Here is a 26,827-nt window from a genome sequence, read left to right as displayed (position 1 = left end):
CTCGCTGTCCTGAGGTTAGTTCCACTTTTGATCATAAAGTTTGTGAAACACCCAGGCTCCTCATCACTCATTTGTATGCACTGAAGATCAATCCAACACATAGATTTCACTTCCTCTACGAGAATCACATGATCCCATCATGTGCGGACTTGGGGAATCATTCATAGCAAGCACACTTGAAAGGCGTAAGTTATCAATTCTACTCATGTTTTCTTGTCTACCATAGTCAAGAGAGTGCATATGTTTATCATCTGTACAAAGTGTGTCACAACACCATGTTAAGTCTGCAAAATGTTTGTCTTGTGCATTCGCTCTTTTCTTTTCTGTAGATATGTTAGAACTTAGAGTGTGTTGGTGTTCATTGTTATATATTTTGTGTTTAATGGTTCACTTGAATGTGCTTCTCACGAACCATGCCTTCACCAACATGGGCCAGCCAATGCGCTAGTGGATGCATTGGAATTATCACTTCATGTGAATGGCCCCATGCACTATTTAGCATAAGAGTAGGAGTAGTCTTTGCTTCTTGCTTTGCTTTTCTTTCTGGTTCACAGGTTTGTTTTCTTGCTGTCTTGGTTTGGTTCATTTTCTTACTTTCTTTTCTTACTTGTTTTGTGTTTGATTTACTTTCTTTATTACTTGTGTTGCTTTGTTTGCTTTCTTGGTTTGGTTTTGCTTGCTTGTACCCATAGGTCAGCTTCTTGTGAAACCGTGTTTGGCTCTCGAGACAAGCCATGCAAATCTAGGAGGATTTGTACATCTATCAACATCTGGTTATCTGTTGTTCTCTCGCTTTATGACGAACTTGTTGTCTTAATTCGATGATGCCTTGATGGAAAATACATTCTGTTCAAAGTGAGTCTTGGTGAAAACACAATGCTTGCGCCCTAACTAGTACCACCTACTCTAGTCGGTTGTATTGGGTTAACCCTTGTCAGCTCAGTCAAGTAGAGTAAGGTGAGGGGGAAAACTTTAACAATTATATCAGAGGTATACATAAATACTTCTCTGAAGGAACAACCTCTTCTGCTCTCAATAAGTTGGGATCCCTCTTCCACCTTTGAAATAAATATGTGCCTACGCACAATGCTTTGAAAAATGAAAAATGAAATTATGAAAATTCTAAAAAATGAATAAGGCGAAAGAAGAGAAAGGATTCCTGCGCAGATAGGTGATGCAAGTAACTCTGTTGGGGTATTGACTAGGATCGCTGGAAGAGGAGCGATGCTTGTGTTCCTACGTGACTCCGTCGGGTATTGTGCACTGTTGCTAGCAAAGCAATACTAGAGATGAAACTTAAACTCTAACTGTCATATTACTAGTGAAACCATATACCCCTCATCCCCAATTGAAACAACTAATTTGACTTGGCTTGGAATGTGTGTTGATCGATCAAGAGAATGGTAGGGACTACATCTTTCAATCAAGATAGTGTGGAAATCACGATGATCAAAGAATCAAACAATACTTCCGGAAGGGTTAGACTCGATTTTCACGAAACAAGGTCCATTCAAAGTGTTGTAGTTCTACCAGTGTGTTTCCAAGTGTTGTAGCGGCTACAACCAACCTCCAAAATTTTGGCTCGCATGAAAATTTCAGAGCCTACCTTGGATATTGCTATCGATTACCCTTGGTCACTTGTTGGTAAGCTGATGATTTCAAGCTCCCCTTCTTGATCTTAAGAGTTGGCCGTGTTCTCATCTTCATGCAGCATGTGTCATATTTTGGCATAGGGGTTGTTGTTTGTCATGTAAAGGGAATGTGTTCTTTATTCAAGGGAATTGTGTGCATATGAGTGATTTTCATCACATAGACATGTTTCACACTCACCTCACACACTCATGTCATGAAGGTTGTTGCATCAAGAAAAGTATGTTTTATGTATTCCAAATGGTCTACGTTGTGTCACTAAGTGTTCGTGTGTGACCATATTTGAGTCCTATCAATGTTTACATATGTTTCACTAATCTCACACAACCATTTTCCCAAGCAACCTAGCCTCATCCAGCTTCCGGGAACTGTGCACTTTGCTTCTGCCACCATCAAGCTTCCTACCTTGCCTGCTGAAACCCCCTAGTGCGAAGAGACACCAACCTCCTTTGCTTGCTAAAACCCCACAACTCGTAGAGGCCCTAGCTAGCATTGCTCTCTAGAAATGCATAGAGAAGTCAAGTTGCACTGCACTCAGAAATTGTGCAGAGGTGTCCTCCCAGAACCCCTGCCCCACAACAGTGTCTTGAGCCTTAAAACTGCACAGTGTTGTCCAAGTTGTCTTGTTTGTCTTGCATGCAGAAACTGCACAGAAAAGCCTCCTAGGGCCCCATTCCAAGAGCAATCATTGTCCCCTGAAATTACGCAGATCTACCTTTGAGTGACTATAGGAAAAGGTGACATGATGAAATCGCTTCCAAGGAGTTGAGGAGAATGACCAAGGAACCAGGTAATGGAAAAGATCAGGACCCCATGAAAAATCCGCCAGATACATCATCATCTTAAGGGTAAGTATGGTAAGTAAGGAACATCTTCCAAAGTACGCCTCTTAGTTGAGTTTGCAGGAATTCTTGTCATTGTCATATCATCATGTCCTCAGTAACATGCATGTGTGCAATCACAAAAAGTCATCTCATGTGTCTCTTCTACATGTCTTGCTTCTTTTCACTTGTTTGACAAATTGTCATCTTCCACATGTTGATTGATATTTCATGCTTACGACCTCATCCTGGTGATGTTGAAGGTTATGTTTGAGTTGGGTTCTCCATGTACACATCTATCACACTCACACACAATGTTGTATGCACTGTCACGCAAGCATCGTCGTAGTCATTCAATGATCCATCACAATCTTCATGCTTGTCGCTCGCACTGTTGGTCAATCATGTTGAGCATATGTTGTCTTGATGGTTTGAGGTGTCTTATCATCAAGTTATGTTGAGGGTGTGTTTGCAATGTTCGCATATCCACAAATTCACTCGCTCACACACTTAGGTATTTTGCTAAATTTCTGACGATCAGAACACCCTTTAATAGCCGGAGCTCCACCTTGAAATTGACCCAACCAAATGTCACCTAGAACAACATGAAAGTGTCCAACAAGCCATTTCAATCTACGCTGACTACAAGTTGATCATCCAACTCTCCTATTGGTCAATCAGAGAGTTTAACCGATCAATCACCTCGAGACTCACTCCCCTAAAAAATTTCACAAAAGCTATAGACCTTTCTCGCTCCATTGACTGAGAAAGTTGCGCATATAGGCAAAGTAGACATCGAATGTCCGTCCTTGTCCCCCCTCCAGGATTACACAACTTTTCGAGCCAATCACTAGTAAGCCAATCAACTGCTCACCCAGAAAAATGTGCAGATTCCTGAGCAAGCCCCTCAATAGCCCAAAACCCCACTCAACTTAGGAATTGTGCAGAGGTGGTCAGCAGGTTAGCCTCCCAACAATTGCACAATTTTTCTCTCCAGCAAACCCTGTAGCCCGCTGCCAGCTCCCTCTAGGAACTGCACAGTTTTTCCTGCAAAGCCTCCTGAAACCCGCAACCTGCTCCCTCCAGGAATTACACAATTTTTGCTGCCAAGGCCCTCTCCGACACAAACTTCTTCACCCCTGAAATTTCACATATCTTCCCTCCAGCCGAGCCAGATGTCGCGGGTAGTCACTGCTGATCCGGATTGTCCATCTCATTCTCCCAGTGACCTCTGCACAATTTTCACCAATTGTGCCTAAAGCTTGTATCCTACCTCAAAGCTTGTCTCGTGAAATTTCACAGCCTTGTCCTCTCTCCCGGTCACCTACATACAAAAGCGAACGATCATGCATCATGGTAGACTAGGAGGTTTATGGATTTGATGTCATCTCATCATGAGTGATTGCAGATATAGGTACATGAACAAACATGACACGATGACGAATGGGATGAACAAGGAGAGTACATGCAAAGGGATGTGTTCATGAATGAACAAACAGATGAAACAAGTGAAGAGACATTTTTGTGAACGGACAAAACATGCGAAGAGACAGTTTCACAAACGGACAAAAGATGAGAAGAGATAGTTTCGCGAATGGACGAAACATGTGAAGAGACAGTTTCGCGAGAAAACAAACAATGAAACATGTGAGGAAAGATTTTCACAAATGGACAAACATGTCAATCATGCCAAAGTACAAAAAAAGGAGAAATGTGCACATGCAACATCAAGTGAACCCAATTACCATCGAGGACTCCGCACAACTAGCCATGCAGAGGTGAAGCTGTGATACACCAAGAAGACATCCATCACTCAAAAACACTACAGCTCGACATGCGCACTAGAAGCAACATGAACATAGCAGCACTATCATGTTGAGTCATGTCGAGTCATATTGGCCACATCACTACTATGGGCCATACTATTGTCAATGAATGTAATGCAAAGTGGAAGTCCAAGAGGCCCACACGTAATCTAAAGAGTCATGTAATTTGAAAATTCAATAAAGTCAAACAGTCATGAGGGAACTCGAATAGTCACAAGGGCTAGTTTCGCCCTTGGCTATAAATACCCCCTCATTTGTACATGTAAAGGACTTTTCACCTTGGCTCCTCCCATATAGCCTTGAGAGTTTGTAATATTTTCTTTGAGGAATGAGTAGTGGCCCCAATGCCTTACCAAAGGGATTAGTGATGTATGGTGTATCGATGTGTCTTGGAACTTTCGCTTAATTCAAAAACCTGCTCACAAGCCAACACGTTTTCTCACATGTGTTGTAACTGTTTGTAAGAATTAATCTTGAACACTTGTAATACATGTTGCTTTAACCTATGTTAAATAATTGAACCCATTCACCTGTTCTAATACATATATTTATGAAAATGTGTTGTATAAGTTGTTAACTTTTTCCTGCCCGTGTTGGTTACCTCCTAGAAATCAAATGAAAATTTTTACGAAACCTGCTATAATGACTGTCGGACTCGCATAGACTGCTTATTGGCTGTTGTACGTGCTATCTTCCTTTGTGTGTTGTGATTGTCGCATCCGTGTGGATTACACTTCGGGAAGTTGTGCATGTCCTGTTGTGTTGTGTGTCTTTGATAGAGTTGGGACTTCCTCCCATTCGACCTGAGACTCACTCCCACCCTCTCTCTCTCTCTGTTGTGAAAGAACATTGACACAACTAACACTAGCACTCACCAGGCACATGAATCTCGATGCTCAAAGAAAAAGCAGACCACTCTCTTGTGCTGGAAAGCAAGAGCTAAGGAATATCTTTGAGATAACAGAAATTAGGCCATCATACCGGATGGGAATCCTACACCAAATGATGTGAGGTCTAGTTGGGACTTCATACCGAGGATATCCCCTGATGTTGGTGGGTCTAGCACTGTCAATAGGTTTCCAAGAATCCTTTAACTATTCCCCCTCCAGATCCATTTACTTTCCCACCTGACGACACCATCCCTATCCCTCCTAATATTGACCTCTTGATCTCTGCTTCTATTCCTCCACTTGAACCAGCCATATCTCCGACTAATCAGTATACTAAGGACTCCTCCTTTGCTTTCCCTCACAACTCTATCGGGAGTGACTTTAATTTCCTCCTTCTTAACCTTGAGATGGACCTTAATTGCCTAACCATTCATAAGGTAAATTCTCCTAGATCTTCCCCTCATATCAGTCCACATTCATCCATTAACATCACAATTCGTAAAATTCATAAAAAGGATAGTTGAAATTTCATAGGGTATCCTAGGCCACTTTCAAACCTCTTTTCTGACTTTGTTGACCTTCAAGATGTTCCTATTATTTTTACTTCAGATTCTCGGGCACTTAGAGCACCACTGCCCACCTTTGTGACTCCATGATGAACATCCTTTCCATGAACATTAGGGGTTTGGGGAATCACTCCAAACAATTGCTAATCAAAAACATTATTTTGGATACTTGTCCTTCTATTGTTCTCATTCAGGAATCCCTTGTAGACTCTCCTTGGGCCATTACATATTTTAGAAAAATATGCCCATTGATGTTGTTGTATCAACTGGTACTTTTGGTGGCCTCATTTCTCTGTGGGATCCTAGTCACACACTTTTCCATGCTTTCAGTTTTTTTTACAAGAATATTACTCTCAGGACATATAAGGGGTATCTCTAATTGCATTCATATTCTTAACATGTACGCTCCATGTCAGTAATTTTTGACATTATGGGAAATAATCAACCATAGTAATATTCTGAAGATTAATGGAATCATTCTAGATGGAGATCTAAATGCCACTCTCATGGCAAAGGAATCATGAGGGTTGCATTGTGGAGAAGACCCTATGGATGATAGCTTATATAATCTCTTTGTTTATTGCCACTTGTTGGATATTTTCCCCTTCCCTCTCGCTCCAACATGGAACAACATGCAGGTTGGTGAGGAACATATTGGGAAGTGGCTGGATTGATTTATGGTTCGTGAAGATCTGATTGAGAGGCTTCGTACTGTTGTACTGTTCAACCACCCCCATTTTAATATATTATAAATTTCCTATGAAATTTATTATATTAAAATAGGGACCATTTAGTTTTAGAAAATTAACATATATAAAAAAAAATTGTTAATAGGGAACTATAACCAAAGTTTAATACTTAGGCTTTTTAATTAAAACCAAAGTATTAAACCTTGATTATCCAAAAAGGAAAATTTTAATAGCCCCTGCAACCAAAACTATACTTAGGCTTCAAAAACCTTAAGTATTTAAAAATATGGTTTATTTAATCAAAAGTAGAATAATTGGATTTTTTGATTCCCAAAGGTTTTAGCTTTATAAACTCTGACTCTTCCAAAATCCTGCATCGCAAAGTTGATAATGGTTAAGACTCCCTCGCATCGTAAATAAACAAAGTTTCATAAATAAAAGACCCCTATCCCAACTTCATTGCAATTGCGATATAAACTGGACCTATGAGGATTATTCAATAAACTTCATTAAAATCCCACGTCCATGACTATCACAAAAGTTCCAAAAAACTTAAGCCTTAACCTATCTCTTTTGCGATATGCGATAAAGTCCACGGCTATCGCAAAATTTTCCAAAAAGTTTAAGTCCATACTTCTGCCTTATCCCGATTGCAATATGCGATTAAGCTCAGACTCGACAGGATTATAAAATCCATTCCATAAATCCTCTGTGTTCAGAGCTATCGCAATTTCAAAAATTTCATGCCCCACTACCTATGCCGATATGTGATTGTGATTAGTCCAGTCGACCACTGATTGCAATATACAATAAATTCCAGACCTGATGAGATTATTCACTCCAATTCATAAATCCCCCGCGTCCATGCAATTGCAAGAATCACAGTCTTAAACTTTTCTGATGTCGATTGCGATTTTCGATAAGCCCCAGACCCAAAAAAAATTATATGGCTATCGCAATTGTTTTAGCCATGCCGCTTATTCCAAAGACTCCTTCCAAATGAGATTACGATATGCGATATCCTTCCTCATGCCGATTATGATATGACATCATTTGTGATATCATACTCCACGTCATCTACCACGCAATCACCATGTCATTATTCCATATGGATCCACCATGTCATAGTGACATCACCATGATGTCATCCCTTACGTCATCCCACAAATGGAAAATCGCAAATCTTTCAAGATTGTTGGTGTTGTATCGCTTCGTTATTGTGATATACGATATAATCGAACCCAACAGGATTATATAACTCAATCCATAAATTCCCTCGTCCATGCAATCATAAAAGTCACGGACCTTAAGCCATTCCTCCTCTTCCCATTCCAATTGCAATTTGGTCTTATTTGGATTTTTGTCTATTTCAATAGAGATTCTCCTTGCTTGAAATATGACAATAATTCAACTCTCGGCCTAAAAACGCAATTGCAATTATTTTGAGCTCCACCCCAGGTCTAAAAACTATTGTGATTTGTGATAAGACCATAAAATTATAGCTTGTCTTACCACAACCTCACTCCTTATTACTCTCCATGATGGTTGTGTTCAAAATCTATTACGACTTTAAGTTTTTCCTAATTTCTTGCAAAAGTGATTTGTTTCAAATAAAACTCGCTTATCAGTCTCATTTATTTCTAGCTTATTGATTCCTGTTTTCCTTGTTCAAGTTCATGATAGGGGAAGACAATTGTGTTGATAGGCGGTGGTTCAGTTCAAACAAACAGACAACCATCCAGAGAATCCGATGGAACAAACAAAGTTGATGAAGACAACAAACCACTTTCAGAACATTGCTACCAAAAAACTGTTTTTCTTTAAGGATATTGAAGGGATCTGTTTAAATACCCTCAATGCTTTGCACAATAGATTCAATTGTTTTCTGCTATTTAATCTTGCTTGTTGTATGAAATAAAGGTCCTGAATTTTATGAAAAAAGGCTTACGAAAGCTCACACTATTGTACTTTCAACCTTTTCTCAATATAACGACAGGAACATTGTTTAAGAATTTTCATAAAGAATTTTGAGAAGTTGCACTACTGTACTCCTGGAATCATCTTTGTGGGAAGGAATAAATTGCTACTATTTATTTTTTGAGGTGAGCAATGTACATCTGGTATTTCTATCTTTGTACCTCTGTTTTGTTCATAAATAAATAGTGAATTTATCTTTTCAGATTGCCTATTACATGGTATTTAAAGAACAATGTTACATGTATTCATTTTTTATCATGCCGCCATTGATATTTTTTACATGTTAAACAATTTTCTTTGATAGTCTAAATGTGATATAAGCTGTACACATTATTTTGATTAACTATTTAATCAAAGTAATCATCTTGAAATATTTTCATTTCCATTGGTGTTTGAGTAATCTATATTGTCATTTACTAAGGAAAATCATTATAGATCGCATCCAGATAAATGCTAAACAATCTCAGGTTATAGAGTAGATTAATGCATATGTTTTCCCATTTAATTCATTACTGCAAATCCATCTATTTCACTTCACTATAAGCTTTATACATTCATTCAATAACCTTTCATTGGGAAACTGGTCCCATTATCCCTAGTCAGAGCCACTACCTAAATGGAAAAGGAGTTGTCTTAAGGTCTAGAATGGGTGGTTTTCCCCCTGTGTTGAAGCAACGATTTTTGAGGCATCCACAGTTACCTAATGTCTTCTATTTACAGGACATACATCTCAGACCATACTATTATTATCCTAAGTTGGAGAATGGAGAATGTCTGCAGAGAAATCCCATTCAAATTCAACAAAGCATGACTGCTTGAACCAGGATATGATGACCTAATTCATACCTTTTGGTCTGAACTATCTGATTTCATAGAAGATTCAACAATGAGTGCATTGGTCACTAAGCTCAATAGAATTAAATCTAGAACCAAAACTTGGGAAAGGAATAAGAAAGAACAGATGATTGTGAAACTCAGGGATATTACTCGAAATTTTTCTGATTTCGGCAAGTCCTTAGAGGATAAAATTCTATCTTAGCAGGATCTCAACCAGCTAAAATTGTTGGAAGAAAGAAAAAATGAGATCTTGAAAATTCAAGACATTAGCTAGAGACTCAAGAACAGAGCAACGTGGTTGCATGAAGGTGACAAAAACACCAAATTCTTTTCATAGGTATGCTACTCATCACAAACACTCCAATACTATCTGGCAGATTGAGACATCGGAGGGGCACATTATGAACACAACCTTTAATATTCAAATTGAAGTAGTAAAGTTTTTTGAGCACTTCTATAAAGCCAGGGAGGATGTGGATTTTGAAGATCATCTCTGGGCACTTAACTAGTATCCAAATATGTTTGATAATATTGCAAATGATGAACTATACTTCCCTATTACATTAGAGGAAATTAAATAGACTCTGGGGTGCTTTGCAAAAGATAAAAGCTCAGGCCCAGATGGATGGATTGCAGAATTCTTTATTCACTTCTTCGAGCTCATGGGAGAAAGCCTATCGATGATTATGGAAGAAGCCAAAACTAGTGGAAGGATTTTGGGGGCCATCAAATCAACATTTTTAGCTCTCATTCCGAAAACATCATGCCTGAAGAACCTCTGGAAATTCAGGCCTATTTCCCTGTGCAACATTGTATATAGGCTCATTTCTAAGGTTATTTCCAGATGTATTAAAAAGGTTTTATCCACACACACCTCTAGAGAACAATTCGATTTTCTTAATAATCGACAAATTCATGATGCGATCGTTGTGGCCCAAGAGCCCATTTACACTATTCATACATGTAAGAAGGAGGCTGTGGTAATGAAAAATGATCTTCATAGGGCATTCAATTGTGTTGATTGGTCATTTATTAGGCTTACCCTATACAAGATTGGCCTCTGAGTAAACAAAGTGGAGTGGATCATGGCCTGCATCACCTCGACCTGCTTTGATGTGCTCATCAATGGATTTCCAAAAAAAATCTTTAAGGTGGGTCATGGTCTCAGACAATGATGCTCTCTTTCCCCTCTTATATTTTTGCTTGTATGGTATCAGTCTTAAAATCAAAGAGCCTCAATCTTGTGGAATTTTTCATCGACTGAATATTACTAGTTATGTCAATATTACACACTTTTTCTTTGTGGATGATATTTTAACATTTGGTATTATCTCTAGAGCACAATGGATTGCTTTACATTACATTTTTAATAGATTTGGTGCAGCTTCAAGACTCCTAACAAGAAACAACAAATCTACTCTATATTTTTCAACTAGCGATAGCTCAGATATAGACTATATTGTAGGAATATTCGGAGTATCATCAGTTCCACTGAAAGATGGCATATCCTACTTGGGATATAAACTAAAACCCTGCAGATATAGGACAATGGATTAGCTTTGGTTGGTTGACAACTATAAACAAAATCTATCTAACTGGATTCACAGATACCTCTCATTGGGAGGTAGACGCATTCTGGTATAGGCGACACTACAACAAATTTATGTTTTCTGGGATCACCTCTTTATGATTCCTAGCTCCATTGTCAAAAATATTACATCTATAGTGACCAAATTTTTCTAGAATGGAGTAGGGACTCTGACAAGGATACATCTCTGTAAATGGTCGGATTTAACTATTCCAAAGGATTTTGGAGGGTGGGGGCTCCTGGACAATTACTCCTTTGGAAAACTACTACTCAATAAATCCTTTTGGAGAGCAGTTAATGGAAGCGCATCTTGCATGAAATTGTACAATCAAAATACATGAGACATACAACATAGAAGGATTATTCAGAAACACCATTTCATACAAGAAAAATGGATCCATCATTTGGAGGAGCCACTTGAAGATTCTCCCCTGGTGGCACATGAGGATGGAATGAGGGTTTGGGGATGGATGGAATATTTTGATTGACTCAGACAACATTAAAGGAATGAACTGGGAGCATAACTTACAGGGAAACTTAGTAGACATCATCAACAAAAATTGATATTTTTTGCTTGGCCAATCTATAAGAGGCTATCATAATTGTTTTCCTATACAAAAGGAAGCATTGGAGATGGGACTACCTCGACAACATGCAATCAAATGGCATTATTATACCACCACACTTAGTCAGTTTGGTCTTTTTTACAATGCCCGCAAAGACCACATTACTTGGGGTGGGAAACTGCTTAATCAAACGCCAATCATCGCCGAAGCCTACAAATTCTATATTACTTAGAGATATAATCTTTGACAGACTTCTTGGTTCTTCAAGGAACACTCAAGGAAAAGTGATGTCCATATACATCATTTGGGAGATTTAGAATGCAAGGAACCATTATATCTTTGAAGGGAAGCCCATCGATTACAACTGCATTTGTTTCAAATTTATATCATGGGCGAGCGACATTTCACTGGACACAAGTGAAAAAAAGATCAAAGAGAAGATGATATCCTCCCCTCTAATTACTTTTCCCATAGGATGGTTTGATGGTGCATCACAATTGGGATTATGTGATTGTGGTGTGGTCCTCAAGCTAGATAAAAACAAACAGTACAACCTTCACTGAAATGGTGGCCTAGGGACCAACATCAAAGTTGAAATCATGGCACTTTGGGGGTTTCTCTGGTTTGCTGAGGAGAAATACCTGAATATCACCAACATTTATGGAGACTCCAAAGTTATCATAGATGTTATGCAGGGCCACTCTGCATTCGACCCACCTCTATTAGCTGGTTGGATCAACAAGGTTAAACATATGATGGCCTCCCTCCCATCCTACTCCATCTCACATGTATATAGAGATGACAATAAGGACAATGATCGACTGTGAAAAGCTAGGCTAATAGATCAATTTAGAATCATGCATTACACTCTTTCTGTGGATCAACATATCAGAGAGGTTGGTGAGATCCTCCTATCATAACAATGGATCTTGATTTACAATTTAAACTTCTATTTCACATCCTTTTGATGCTCCTTGTAGTTTGTTGTTTGCTCCCTGTTGTCTGCTGATGCTCCTTCTGGTGCTCTTGGTTTTTCTATTTTTGTATTTTCGAAGATATGTTTTTGATTTGGTACATGGGATTGTACAACACAAGTTGATTTTTGGATGCCATGACACATCTTTTGTCTGCATGGTCTGTTTGTTGTCTATCTAGACTATCCATTTTCATTAGATGCATGTACTGGTCTTTTTCCTAATATAAAAAAGCCAATGTTTTTTTCTTCTAAAAAAATCACTTCTAACATATGGTTCCAAACATTGTGAACTATGTCATTATTTGGGATGTACCTTTTTGAAGATTAAAGTCTCTTAATCACTAAGATGAATGCTAGTTTCCTTTGACAACTATGAAAAGATTAGACTCTATGTAACAAATGTATGTTAGAATATTTGGATTGATAAAAATCTTTTTAATGACCAAGTATGATATTATTGGGGGATCATTAAACAAATAAATATTTGTTGTGGTTGATTCAAATCATACATAATACATGAATGTGTTGTACAATTCAACATGGGAGAGATGTTGTCACATTAGCATTAGATAATTTTGAATTCAAAATAATTAAAAAATATTTATATTAAAAAAAAAACACAAGCTATTTTGAATTAGAATTTAAAATACAAAATATGGCTAATTTTACCAAAATATTTACAAAATATATAAATATAAATTTATGTTTTTGAGTTAGAATTAAAAAGAAGAAAGATTGTTGATTTTTCCATATATCAATAATAATAAAAACAAAAATACTTATGAAGTATAAACCAATTGCTTTGAGTAGGGTTAAATCCCTTCCATGTCTTAGGTTCAAACCTCATGGGGAGGGGTTGAGGATGAAAGATTTTTTTGGGAAAATTAATAACTTATATATATAACCAAAATGTGGTTTACATGTCATAATATTAATGATAGATAATGCAATAAGTGTGCAATTTCAATGGTAATTTACACCGTTCATTAGCACATAAGTTGACATCTTTATTGAGATCACAGAGAACATGGAAATATGCTATTGGAGAGAACTCTTTGGCTACTTTTATAATTTTTCTCATAAGACTTTCTAATGTTTTGTCGTGTAGGAGCCCTTCACCAAATGTGAATAAGGAAATAGTCTTCCAAAATAGTGAGAGAAGCTTTTATTTGGCTCATTGAATCCCATGGTAGAGGGCATAAGCTTTAGCTTGATAATTTATCGTACATCCCAAACTCCATAAATACTCTACAAACTTAACTTATTAGAAACCATAAAGCACCACTCCCTCTCCTATCACTCATCAAACAAAAAATAAATAACTAATTAAACAAAAAAATGTAACTACCTAACATGTAACATTACATAATAAAAAATAATTTATATAAATGATATATTCAAAACAAAATAATTCAAAATTAAAATTAAATTTTAAATAATTAAGAAAAAAAACCAATTTAATTTTTTAAAGCTTTTAGTTAAATTGTAAAATAAAAATTAAAAAAAAAAAACCTATTATTCTTCACTACTTTTCAAATATATTTATTTTTTAAGTTTTAATTTTCAACCAGATATTTGTATCACTTTTTACTGGAAAATTTTCAACCGCATATTATATAGATTTGACTTTATTTTAACATTTTGATTTTCAAACACATGTGACTTCTTTCCGTATCCTTCTTCATCCGAACACCACTCGTTCACTTACCAAAAAAAATCACTTTCATTAAACAAATTACTTTTACGATAATGTGCTCAACCTACCATCGTTGTAATGCTGATACTAACAATTCTTTATAAATGTTTGTTTAAATATTTAAATGTTTACATTATATTATTGTATCTGGTGTTTTAAATTTTTATATTTCAAAGGATATAGATATAAACATATGGCATAGAGATTATTGAAATTAATTTGAATCTGAATATGTAGAATATTTGAAATGTGAGGCATATCGGAGAAAACTATAGTCTCAAATTTCAAAATATTTCTGATACTAAATCATTTGTTTGAATTCTCCCTTCTGTAACAAAGATATGTGTTTATCAAATTTTAAATATTTTGAATTTGATAAAGAGGTTTTTATAGAAAAAGAGGTCAAACAATTGATTTAAATTAATTTAAATTCTAGAATTTTTAGTCTTATTAAATCAAATTCTAAGATTTTCGTAAACCTAATTAAATTTCAAAATATTTTTAAAATCTATAATTTAAATAAAATTAACACATAAAGATCAACCTCATGCATAAAAATCTCTACCTCATCCTTATCTCGATTGCCATTCCCCGATTTGACCCCGCCAGAGTCCGTCCGATTGCAAAATATTCAGGGAATCGACAATGGCTCAGGGGGCCACGGCCACTGCCTCTGCCTGTGGATTAAATCACCCAAATGGTACAGTCCATTTCGGGGAGGACTATGTACGCCTGTCAAGATTACTCGAGGAGCCGGAGGATATTCCGGCTCTGATTAAAAGATAGAAAAGATGATAACCACACCCTCGTCCAGACCAGGAGGCAAAGACCGCCCAAAAGTCTCATAGTATTAAGACCACAGGATATTGTTACCTTCGTAGTGGCAGACTTCTGACTGTTACCACAGGCAAAGTTATCCTCAACGCGGCGCGGCAGCAACGCAAGGGAAGCGACATCTACACGGCTCCTCTCGTCTGTTTCATCGACCTCATTCATCATATCTGGTGTTGTTTATTCACTCTGATGTTTATATTTGAATTTGCAGGCTGATAGCTTTTCAAATTTGTAGTGCCATGGCTGGAAAAGCGCGGACCACGCTCTGTTCGATCTGTTCGGCAGGAAGAAGGAATAAAAGAAGGATAAAAGGCACGATGACCAGATGATCATGCAGCTTCCTGGTACAAACACCCACAAACAACCTCAACCTGCAACTTATCATCCCGCAGCTGCTGCCACCCACAGTCAGGCTCAGTCCGCTTCTTATTATCCAACTCAGTCTCCGCGTGCTGAACACGACCAAGTTCGCCGTCCTGGTTATCAAAAATTTAAAATTTAAGGTTAGAAATGGAATTTTCATTATCAAAAAATTGGTTTGACTGTTGAAATCTTAAAATTTAAAACTAAAATTTTTAAATTTAAAATGTAATCTAGATTTACAAATTTTTTACCTAATTTTATCAAAATAATACTAAAATTTCCATAAAAACACACGAATTTAAAGCCTCATTAGACTGCCCTCAAATACTTTGCTGGCCAAGGGCACCTCTCGAATACTTTGCTGGCCAAATGCACGTCGAGTCGCATGTGCGCCATGCCTCCTCGAAGTTTGTGCAACTCTAATCCGAGATCTGGCTAGAATCTAACAGTTGCACTCGACCCAGATAGCCGGATTTCGAAATTATACAAAAGAATTAGCTGCAAAACCATAGACCTAGGACGGAACCATGTGGGTCAAAACCTTGACCCCGATAGCAATTTTAGCTATAGTTGAGGAGAAACTTTATACGTGGCTTTTTCAGTAAGCCCTTCGTTGTGTCGTTCTCGGCTCTGTGAAAGGTTTAACTTTGCTTCTCCCGCGATTGACAGATTTACTCCATTCGTCCCCTGTAGACAGGGAAATTCTCTGCATATTGTGTTTGTTAGTTGATCTGCAACAACTAATCCAGCTATCAATCCTTCATTGTTATCCTTTGTCGTTGAATTCTTCACTTCCTTTTGCTTTCAGTCAGCTATTTCCGAGTTCTCTGCAATGCTGAATCCCTTCATCAAATTAAGCTTTTCCATTCTATTTTGTCCAGCACATTAGCTCACCTGTGAGGACTTGACTTTCTTCACACACAATCCTGAATTGACATCTACTCATAATTACGACTTACACAAACTCAACATTCATAGGAGATAACTTATCAATTGAAACTTAGAGATCGAAACATAGAGATCAAACACAAATTACGGGAACAATTACTCAATCAATATTCACACAGAACCTAAACAAATTTGACTTGATTATACACTAATGGGATCTTTCCTCTCTTCCTCTAGGAACCTCTTTGGGCCATTCGTTCTTCTTCTCTTTTCCTATTTGCTTATTGGCCATTTTTTCTTCTTTCTCTTTTCTTATTTGTTTATTTTCATGTACAAGGATCATTTATGTATAACAATGATAGTGTCTTAAGATTCACTAAAGGTAGATTCATTTTCCATACAAGGAAAATATCGTATATAAATGCAGATCTAATGTGAGCCGAGAGGGATCCAATTTTTTCATCTGTAATTTTTTTTATTTAAATGTTTTGTATATATTTTTTTTAGATTTAAAAAAAAAAAATTTAGTTTGGCCGACATGAGCAAAGTTTCAACTTTGATGACAAACAATCATACACATCATAATGGGCTGTAGAATGAGCCTCTTGGCTCAATAATCCTAAAAACTCTAACTCTTCAAATAATCTCTCCAAATAGTACATCACATGTAGATGAGGAAATTTTTCCCCATTTCCTAAATAAATCTCTATTTAGACTAGTAAATCAAACTCCTAATTTTAATTACATAAATTTGACTTAAAGGAAATTAAGGGAAATCACTCCCTTTAATAAATGTGGCAAGACCTCCTAGGTCTTGCTGACTTGAATAAATGTTCCTACATCAATTTCAAGTGAAGCAAGATGTGGCATGTCTCATAAAAAATATGTAAGTGTTAGAATATAAGATGCAATGGAGGAATGATGAGTCTACATGATCTAAACAACAAAAGACAAAAGAATTGTTCATATACAAAACAATCATAGAGGGAGCAACCTCAGAAGTGCATAAGAAGAAATTTTGCATGCAGAAGCGCATATTCTTGATAGGGGGAGCCTAGTTTCAGACAAATGAGAAGTAAGCAATTAGAGAAAGTGATTGTTTTGTTGTTAATATCTCAAAGGGGAAGAATATGCATAAAAGACAAGGGGAGAAGTTGTAGTCACTAAGAAAATTTCCATACAAAAGAAGAGTTATAGATAAGGAGAAGAATGAGTTTAGGGGGAGCATTCCTTTGTCATTGATGTCAGAGGGGAGAAGTTGCAAGCACAAGGAGAATTGCAGATTAGGAGAGTTCTATAGTATTATTGTAGAATTGACTAAGGGTTGTCATCAATTGCAAAGGGGGGAGATTGTTGGAAATATTTCTTTCATTGATATCAAATACATGGGGTGCCTTATTTTGTCCAATATAAATATTGGAAAACGAAGATTGTTGCAAATATTGTTTTTGGACTTTTGATGCCCCATTTGGATACCCTATATTTGAATGTGATTTTACTCCAATTACTAGCCTCAAATGAGATAATAATATATATGGTTATAAATCTTATTCTGAGACCTTTCCAATGGTATATGTCACTCAGTCTAACTCCATAGGAATGAAGAGATATGAAACATTTCGTTAGGATGACCCATCCAACGTACAAGCAAGACGACCCAACCAATTTTACAATTCAAACCCATAAATGAACGTACAAACACTATAAATAAAGGGCATATGACTTCATTTTAACAAGAGTTCGTCGAAGAACATATATGAGGTCACAAGAAGAGTTGAGGAATAACTTTTGGGGTGATTCTTGGAATCTAAAGGTGGAAGCAAAAGCTTTATTTATGGAATGAACAAGCCATCTTGTTATTTTCTCTATATCTTTTAATATGTGTTATTTCAGACAATGAAACTTGAAGGATACAAATAAAAGATCGTCATGTACCAATGGTTCAAATTCAAACCTTGATTCACTATAATTTCAGAGATATGGTCAAAGGAAGTTAGGCTCCATAAGTACTCCTAAAATATTCTTCAAATAAGTTAGTCGGGAATTTTCTCTATAAATTTTGTTTTTGGATGTTTTAGACTATGAAAGTTAGAGGATACATACATGATATCATCATGTACCTATGCTTCAAATTATAGACCTTGGGTTTCTATAATTTCAAGGATATAATTTGAGAAAGTTAGTGTTCCTAAATGCTCATGAAACATGCATCAAACAAGTTTGTTCGTCATTTTTTCTATAACAGTCTTTCTAAGATGTTTCAAATTGTGAAATTTGGATGACACAAAGAAGATATCTCTAGGTACTTGTAGAAAATTTAGAACCATATTTGCAAAATTGGATACATGGTATGTTGTGCAAATTCGTTCTTGGAAGAATCCAAAAGCAACAAGTTTTGGGAGAAGTAGACTTGGTGAAGGAAGAAGCACTAGGCAGACCTAGTCAAGGAAAAAGAAACTAATGGAGTTGGTGAAGACAGAAGCATCAAGTAGACTTGGTGAAAGCATAAACAACTAACATAATTGGTGCCTACATATATTTACAATTTAAGGGATTGGTGTCTCCTACAAGTTGCTGCCTACAAAGCAATAGAGTGGATTGGTGTCTCTTGTAGGTTGGTGCCTACACAGAAGTAGAGGGGACTGGTGTCTCCTATAGGTTGGTGCCTACAAATAAATAGAGGGAATTGGTGTCTCGCGTAGGTTGGTTCCTACAAAGAAACATAAGGGATTGGTGTCTCCTTTAGATTGGTGCCTACAAAGTAGCATAAGGAATTGATGTAACATTAGGTTGGTGCCTATAAGATATTTCACATAAAGAATTTTTGTGGTTTTATCTTGTAAGGGTTTCCAGGTATATCTTGTGTTACATATTCAATCTATGATATTGATTTTTTATGATCTTTGTATGGCTTTAAATAAGTAAAAATTGTCATTATACTGATTCACACCCCTGCCCCCACTCTCAGTAGAATTGTGAATTCCAACATATGGGAAGCGAGAGTGCTATGGCTTGAATTTATAGAGATTTTTATTATCCATTGAGAGAAAAATGGGATAAGAATTCAAAGAAAAAAATAGCTACGAAATTTGATAGTTAACTGAGAAGGGAAGGAAAAGAATAAAAAGGGAAGAAATATAGAAATAATTAGGGGTTACTTATGAAATAATAAAAAATAGAATAAGTATAAAAATTGAATTAAAAGAGGTTTCTAATATTTATTGAGAGAAATATGTTAAGGTTTCAAGAGAAAATTTTAATAGCTAGGGAATTTGATAGTTAAACAAGAAGGGAAATAATTAAAATAAAAAGAGGAATGTTCACAAAATTAGGGTAAAATTAAGAAATAATTATAAATAAAACAAGATAAAAAGTTGAAAATAGTAAGGGTGAAAATAAGGAGTGATTAAAGAAATATAATAAATAAAAAATGAGATCTGTAAAACAATATTCTATGAACCTTTATCTATATATTCTACAAACCATATTTTATTAGGACATGTTGATTAATCTTTTTTTTTTTTTGATATCTAGCTGAATCGGCAATGGCGGTAGTATCGTACTTGCGTTACACGGGGTCAAATCCCACCGGCTGCCACTATAACAACTAGGAGGAATCGCCCAGCCCGCAAGGAACGACCCCTCAGGGTAAGACGAGACTTGAACCCGTGACCTGCACAGTGACACGAACGACTTAGCAGACCGTTTGCTGACCACGAGACCAAAACCCTGTGGGCCATGTTGATTAATCTTGACTATGGACTAATTTAAAATATTCTTGTTCAATAAGTAGATTTGACAAAGGGAGTGCGTCCATGCGATCCTTAATGTGAAGGAGTATATTTTCATCTCTTTGATCTATGTGTAACATTTGCTAAATAAAATCTCTAATATGGATATTACCATCTCAAAGCATTCAAGATGATATTCAAGTATCTGCGAGGCACTCAATATTTTGGTCTCTCGTATCCCAAAAACAGATTTTTCACTTCATTCTTACATAGATGCAAACTGGGCAAGTAATGTTGATGACCGAAAAACTACTACTGGAGGAGCATTATATTTGGGACCTTGCTTAGTTTCTTGGTTTAGTAAGAAACAAATTTATATTGATTTATCAAATGCTGAAGTAGAATATGTTGTTGTTGCATCTTGTTGTACTTAACTTCTATGGACTATCCAAACATTGTGAGACATTCAAGTCACTTATCCTCAACCTATACCTATTCTTTGTGACAACACTAGTGCCATAAGTATCTCTACAAATATTGTCAAGCACTCAAAAACTAAGCACATCCCAATCAAATACCATTTGCTTAGAGAGAAATTTCTTGAGCAAAAAGTCAAGTTGGAATATGTTCCCTCAAAGGAACAAGTTGTAGATATATTTACCAAGCCTCTTCCACGTGATTCCTTTGAATATCTCAGACAAAAATTAGGAATGATTCCTACATCTTCACTCTGCTAATAGTTCTAACGAGTATGTCTTGTTTAGGGGGAGATGGGGCTGTAAACATGAGCGGTTTACTTTCTGTACGCGGATCTCATGAAAGACAGTCACATGTATACGTGAATTTTGATCAATACAATCATGTATGATTCTCAGTAATGAAAAAAGAGTGGCACAAATTCAGGGGGAGCTACTCATATGCTTCCATCGGTTCATTATTGGCATTCTAGTTCTAACATTGATTTGTTACAGTCTATTAATGATGCTCATATGTTACTTATAATGATGTTGGTTCATGATAAGCTTATGAGTTTTTGCAAATATTATAACATTGCTGATTGAAGCAGTTATTTGGTGCATTTGTTGATTAATGAGATGGATATGATCATATTTGATGATAAAGAACTGGAACAGGCTAAGGGGGAACATCTACTAAGCTTATTGTTGGCATTTTGGTTTCTTAAGCTCTTCTTGTTGCATGACGAAATTGATTTGATCATTGTTTGATGAGAATATGTATATATATATATATATATATATATATATATATATATATATATATATATATATAGATATATATATATATGTTGTGATTATGTCAGAATGTTTGGGTTCCTTATGATGCAATTATATTTGATGATACTACTTAATGCACTTGACAAGTAGAGATTGATGCCTATACTATCTTGACTTACATATTGAGGATGATCATGTTACTATCTATGTTGCTTCTATCAGTTACCTATGTTGAAGAATCCTATATGGTGAATGATTATCATGGTCTTACTACCTCATTGTTGAGCTTCCTGTCTTTGGTTAGAAGTGTCATATATGTCTCTTGATGTAAAGTTCATGAAAATATTCATGTTGTCAATCATTGTAAAATTTAGTCATATATGGACTATTGGGATCAAGTCATGATATGTATGTATTCCCATTATTTGGGACATTGATGTAAAATTTGAAGTTCAATATGTAAACCCAATATGATGGGTATCTTATGTAATCATGCATCATTGATGATAGGAAAGGTCATATTTGTTTGAGTCATAAAGCCTTGTATTTTGAAAAAATTCAACACATGCTCAGGGAGGAGCATGGTCAATATGTATATTTCATGGTTCATATCAGCGGATCATACCTACAACGATCAGACCTATAAGGAAAGTACTTAATTCAACTTGGTTCAACCCTTTTCCCTTTATGTCAAAGGGGAAAAGGAGACTCGGTGTTTTGTTTGTGATGTTTGGAGTGAAGACTTGGTGTTTGCAGGTGGAGTCCAAACACCAAAGTTGTTGCCATCAAGTCCAAAGGGGGAGATTGTTGGAATTATGGATATTGTGTTGTTCTTGATGACAACCTTCTTGATAAAGATGTACTTGAAGTCAACATTGTGAAATTATGATGATTGTGGAACTCATGCAGATTAGTGCAAATTCTATAGAGGATGTAGACAAAGTAATGGAAGTTCAGTGATAGATGGATGAAAAAAGTGAAGTTTGAGAAAGTACACATGGTTCCTATGAATAAGGGTCACAAACATACACAAGTCCCGCGAGTAAAAGTTGCGTACAAAATCTGAACCATGGAAATCTGGTAAAAAAGATCAGGGAGTTGTAGCTCCCTTCTAGTGGGTGTTGGAGAATGAGTGCAGTTTGTAGCCTCCTATAGGTGGGTACCTATGTATTGGTAAGAGTCTACACCAGTGCTAAATGTAATGAAGATTTTATAATAAGAAAGAAGACAGATACAATGATAACGGTGGTTTTCTCCCACATTGGGTTTCCACCTAAAATCCTTGTGTTTTATGTGTGATTCTCATGCGCTATGACTTATTTGTTCTTTACTACATACTAGATGGTTACTGAATTAATAATGCAATGGTTAAGTTAATTTACTGATGAATGTTATGACAAATTAAGTAAACTATATATACATTCTTTACATTCACTAAGGTCGCGTAAATACATTGGTTGCATGAATAAAAATAGCGTACAAAAGTCCGAATAAAAATTTGAAAGTTTGAAGTGAATTAAAATACTGATTCACCTCCCCCCCCTTAGTATCTTTCCTGACAAAGCACAATACTCGATGTCATGAATGACTCCCTTATCTAACATAAATTTATGTAGTAGAGAGGTAATTTTACAAAATAAGCAAGATCAACATAAAAAAATTGTTTGATTGTGTTAATTGATTTTCCATCTTTGACAATTTGTTCTTCATAATAATCTCTAAAAAAATTTCTCATCTCGCTTGTGCAAGTTTGTCCAACCTACGTTGCGATTTTTGGCATTAATTGATTATTTGGAGTGTGTTTATTCATTAGTAGGTCTATTAATGTATTTTCTTATTATTTGGGAATAGCTACCATAAATCATTTGTGATTTTTTGTGAAGAATTATGCCCATGCATTAGACAGAGTCAATAGATTTCTTCTTGCATATTTTTTGAGATAGTTATTAATCTTATGCTCCCACCACTGGTGGATCTCTTTGAAACTCAAAATCTATGTATGCACATTTGACATAATCATGTTCAACAACTATCAACAATGGAACCAGTTTTGAAATATAGGGACTTGTGGGAGACAATTACCAATAGTATCCTTGAATAGAGCAACATACAACAACACACACAGTATTATACAAGTATGCACATATAAAAGAGATGGAAAATAACACAAAGTAATGGGAGAACCAATGATATGAAATTTATTTTAGAACACAATAATAACAATCTATTTCTTCTATGTTATGCAAGTCACATATTTATTCTTGAAGAATTAGTTAGAAAGTAGTTGTAACTGTCTAACTACTTTGATTGGTTGACTTGACTATGTGATTAACCAACTACATATGAAAATAGATAGTAAAGCAACTTACACATCCCACATTGACTATTGGGTTAGACGACCGAGTTAAGTAGCCATTCCAACATTATTGAGTAATAATGGGACACACCTCAAACCTTAATAGGTTAAGATCCCCTCTTTCAGATTATACAATTGATTTAACTTTATTTGGTACAATTGAATATTATCCCCTCCACCTGGTTTCAAATCCCATGGGGGGGCATCTTTGGCCTGTTGTGATAAAGCTCAAGGAGAAGGTTCCCCCATGCTTGTGGAGTCTCGACTCTTGCTAAGTAATAATTTTCTAGTATATCTGCTTCGTTGTTGGATATATTCTTGGTATTATAGTGAGAGTTGTTAGGTTTGATCTTGGGCCTCGCCTAGATTACTCCAACAAGTTACCCATTAACCATCATTAAAAAGGATGAATTTATTTTCCTTGACGCAAATGAATTGTACTGCTTTGAATTTGTCAATAAGAGAATGGGATAATAAGGGAATGAGAGAATAAACACTTCAAAAGCTAATGAAAAGGTAACTTTTGACCTTTGGTTCCAAACATTGTGAATTGTCTAAATGTTTGGGATGTGCCTTTGAAAATCAAAGTTTCTTAATCACTAAGATGAATGCTAATTTCCTTATGGAGGAAATATGAAGAAATTAGGGTCTCCGGAATGAATGTTTATTATAATATTCAGATTAATAAAAAAAAATTCCATTAGCAAATATGATATTGTTATGAGCTTATTAAACAAATATATATTTGTTGTGGTTCATTCAAAACATACATAATATATGGGTATGCTTACAATTCAATATTGTGAAATTGTTGCATGTTAGCGTTAAATAAGGTTGAATTAAAAATAATTAAAAAAATACTTATTTAAAAAAAAATTAAAATATAAATTAGGTTGAATTATAATAAAAAATACAAAAGATTGTTAATACCATATTTCAATCACAATAATAAAGGTTATTTGAAAAAAATACAACTTTAAATTGATATTTTTGAGTTAGAATTAAGAAGAGGAAAGATGGTTGATTTTACCATAACAATAGAAATAACAACAAATATTTATTTTTGAATTTGAGTTTAAAACACACACACACACACAACAAACAAATTTAATCAAAAAATAAATAGCTATATTAATTTTATTAATTTTATTAAACATGAAAAGATATATTTCTTAAAGTGGAAAGAATTATTATATAACATAAAATTAAATGATAAAAAAATTCTATTTATGTTTGATAAATTTTAATTAAAAAAAAAAAGAGTATACTTGATGATGATGATGATGGTTAACATCCACTGAGACCAAACATTGGTCTATAGGACCTAAAGAAACAAATTATTTATTTTGATTTAAGAATTTATTCCTATGCTCAAAAAGCTTGGAGAGAAGCCTCCTGAGCTCACTATAATTTTGAAATTGTAAAAGGCTAGGAAGGTCAGTATTGTAACAAAGATTGTGAAACTGAGATCTAATGTGGTTGTATGCGGGGCACTCTAAGAGGGAGTGGTTTTCATCCTCGATGTTCCTATTCTCACATATATGGCAGATCCTTTCCATCCATGGCATTTTAGGAACTGCCCAACGAGCTGTTTCACTATGGAGCTCATGAGAATTCATTCTAATCTTTGCTATATTAATTTTCTTCTTTGAGCTAGTTAAAATAGAGGGAAACTTTTGATCTTCTGGGGTGGGGTTGATGACCTTCTTATAATAACTTAATTTTCTTTTAGCTGCTAAATCTTTCTCACACCACATTTTTTCTTTGAACTTAGAAGTAACAATATCTTTAATGTTATTTATGTTTTGCAATGCATCATTCTTGTTGATCTCCCAATAGTTTAACCAGGCCCTTGTGTCTTTATGCCACCCTTGATTGAGCCTTAGGTGGTTTTGGCTGGAATTTAAAGTTGGCTTAGGAAGTCTATGATCGTCTATGTTATTGAGTTTGTGCTTGTACAGTAGAAACCTAATCATAGCTAGGCCCTCAATAGGGGAAAGACCTGCTTCTATAAGGAGAATAGGATAGGGTGTATTACTTTTAATTTTCAAGTTATAAGTTATAAAACGCTTTTGGATTTGCTCAATCTTTCTCCATGATTCTCTGGAGATGCTGCAACCCCAAACCTCACAGTGATATAAGATAACAGGAGTGACTAAAGTTTCAAAGAAGAACTTCTTTTTATCCCACATTACGAGGTTTGCTATTTTACAATTATTTTCAAGACCAAAATGATCTTTCCACCCCCCATTAATCCTTTTCTCAATGCTATGGTTCCTGTTGAGCTTGTGATGAATATCAATTCCTAGGTACTTGTAAGAGTACACTTCCTCCAAGTTATTATTGTCATACATAAAATTAGCATAAGTGTCCTTCTTGGATTTGATAATCATAACTTTTGTTTTGTGAGTGTTAACAGTCATACCCATGGTAGTGCAGAAATCCTTAAGAAGCCTGAGTTGCTTATCAAGATCAGATGGGCACCTTGCGAAAAGAACAATATCGTCAACATCGAGAAGAAGGATGACGACTATCCTAGCTAAGATCATGCCATCACATCCTGCTTCCTCTGAATAGCCTTCGAGCTTATCAATGTAAATGCCAACTAGGGTAGGGGAGAGGGGGAAACCTTGTTTAACTCCGATGTCACACTTAATATCTTTCGACCACCCCTCATTGCTCTTTAGCTTGGCAATTACAATCTCATATAACCTTATAGTGGCAACTCTCAACTCGAGAGGAACCTTTAGCTCTTCTAATCTATTCCAAAGGTTGTATCTAGGAATCGTATCGAAAGCCTTTCTAAAGTCCACAAAGCAACAAAATAAATTGGATTTATCATTACGAAATTCCTCCACAATGATCCTAAGAGTAACGAGGTGGTCTGTTGTTGAGTGATGCCTTTTGAAACCTTCTTGGCCTTTAGCCCACTTACCTTCACTTTCAAGCCATATGCTTAACTTCTTTTCCAAAACACTACCATATAACTTGGCTAAGAGAGGGTTGATCATACTTGTCCGATAATTAGAGGGGTTATTTGTATCCCCACTTTTAAAAATAGGGATAATGAGGCTCTCAGTCCAAGGTTTAGGAACCCTTGCTTGACTGCTTGATTGAAAAGCTTGTGGGTATGGGGGATGAGGACATGACCTCCAATTTTTAAGATTTCCGCCTGGTAACCTTCAATGTCCTTAGCTTTCCCATTAACGAGGCGATTAACCCCAAACTTAATGTCTTCTAAAGAGAAAGCTCCTTTCGTTGTGAGTAGGGTTTCCAAATTATCCATGACATTTGGAGATTCATAAAGTTTTTTAAGATAGGAATTTCAATTGTGAAGA

The sequence above is a fragment of the Pinus tabuliformis genome, chromosome 7 (assembly GCF_031772625.1).
Source record: "Pinus tabuliformis cultivar Carrire ecotype Pingquan chromosome 7, CPIR1, whole genome shotgun sequence".
NCBI lineage: Eukaryota > Viridiplantae > Streptophyta > Pinopsida > Pinales > Pinaceae > Pinus > Pinus tabuliformis.
This window is presented reverse-complemented; position numbering follows the sequence as displayed.